This window comes from Octopus bimaculoides, chromosome 7 (assembly GCF_001194135.2).
Source record: "Octopus bimaculoides isolate UCB-OBI-ISO-001 chromosome 7, ASM119413v2, whole genome shotgun sequence".
Lineage (NCBI taxonomy): Eukaryota > Metazoa > Mollusca > Cephalopoda > Octopoda > Octopodidae > Octopus > Octopus bimaculoides.
In genome coordinates this window covers 47,319,958-47,321,459 of record NC_068987.1, presented here as the reverse complement: position 1 = coordinate 47,321,459, position 1,502 = coordinate 47,319,958, and the positions used below count along the sequence as shown (strand labels likewise).

Here is a 1,502-nt window from a genome sequence, read left to right as displayed (position 1 = left end):
TATATACATATAGGCATAAGAGTGGCTGTGTGGTAAGTAGCTTGCTTACCAACCACATGGTTACGGGTTCAGTCCCACTGCATGGCATCTTGGGCAAATGTCTTCTACTATAGCCTCGGGCCGACCAAAGCCTTGTGATTTGATTTGGTAGACGGAAACTGAAAGAAGCCTGTCGTATGTATGTATATATATATATATATATATATGTATGTGTGTCTGTCCCCCCACCATCGCTTGACAACCGATGCTTGTGTGTTTACGTCCCCGTAACTTAGCGGTTCAGCATAAGAGACCGATAGAATAAGTACTAGACTTCCAAAGAATAAGTCCAGGGGTTGATTTGCTTGACTAAAGGCGGTGCTCCAGCATGGCCACAGTCAAAAGACTGAAACAAGTAAAAGAGTATATGTGGATAGCAGAAGTGATATTGCATCAGACAAAATACCTAGTAACACTTGGTTATGTCCATGTTCTGAGTTCAAATTTTGCTTTCACATCATTTCAAGCCTGATAAAACAGGTATCAATCACGTAATATAATTGACTTATATAATGTGGTGAGCAGGTAGAACCATTAGCATACTGGACAAAATGCTTAGTAGCATTTTGTCTATCTTGATGTTCTGAGTTCAAATTCGGCCAAGAATGACTTTGGCTTACATCCTTTCGGGGTCGATAAAATGAGCATCAGTTGAACACTGGGGGTCGATGTAATCGATTTACCCCTCCCCCACCCCAACCACAAAATTGCTGGTCTTGTGCCAAATTTTGAAAGCAATATAATTGACTTGTATCTTTGAAGGTGGTAAGGTAGTGTTCTAGCAGTAAAAGAAAAGAAGGAAAAAACACTGCATATGTGCATACACGCCGACTGGTTAGCATTCATTCTTAATATATTCTAGCACAGTGTTTTTCAACTGTTTTTTGGCCTATGTATCGGTTTTAGTCGTGAGCCTGATGGACCAGGACAAATATGCAGCTAAAGAACAAGCTGATAGAAATATGAACAATGGAAAACAAGTGTGTGTGTGTGTGGATATGGATATGAACGTAATTTGTGTATATGTGTATACGTGATTAGGCGCGCGCGAGAAGAGAATATGGATGTGCACGTGTATATGTGAGAGAGAGAGAGAGAGAGAAAGCTGACGAATTACTACGTTTATAAATATAACCAATATCATCACGATCAATAAAAATAGAAAAATCAACCTCTCGTTAAAAGTAGCTCGACACTATTATTGTTGTTTTGATTGACCAGAAGAGGGCGAAAGACGAAGAACAAGGAGTTGTCATGGCTGAATCACACACACACACACATAATGTCACTCGACTGAACACGCTTCAATTCCTACGGGCATACCTATACAAGAGTGCCCCACCCCGAATTTGTTACCTCATGATTTTTAGAAAAATGAATGTTTTTTAATGAAATCTTCAACAAATACGTTTCAGATGGTGTAGATCACGATTATATCGGAATTTAATGTGGATGGGGGGGGG

At 39.8% G+C, this 1,502-nt stretch overlaps 1 protein-coding gene across 4 annotated transcripts in view; it reads right to left on the bottom strand.

Annotated features, from left to right (window-relative positions):
* Nucleotides 1–1,502, bottom strand: part of LOC106882483 (uncharacterized) — a 142,742-nt gene that overhangs the window by 52,212 nt on the left and 89,028 nt on the right. Inside the window, exon 1 of one of the 4 annotated variants that reach the window (XM_014933174.2) lies at nucleotides 446–833. The exons of 2 other annotated variants lie outside the window; for them this stretch is intronic. The gene's annotated coding sequence lies outside the window, so the exon portion shown is untranslated. Of the gene's footprint in view, nucleotides 1–49; nucleotides 72–445; nucleotides 834–1,502 lie in introns of those variants that run through there. One more of the 4 variants, XM_014933176.2, reaches the window with a different exon arrangement.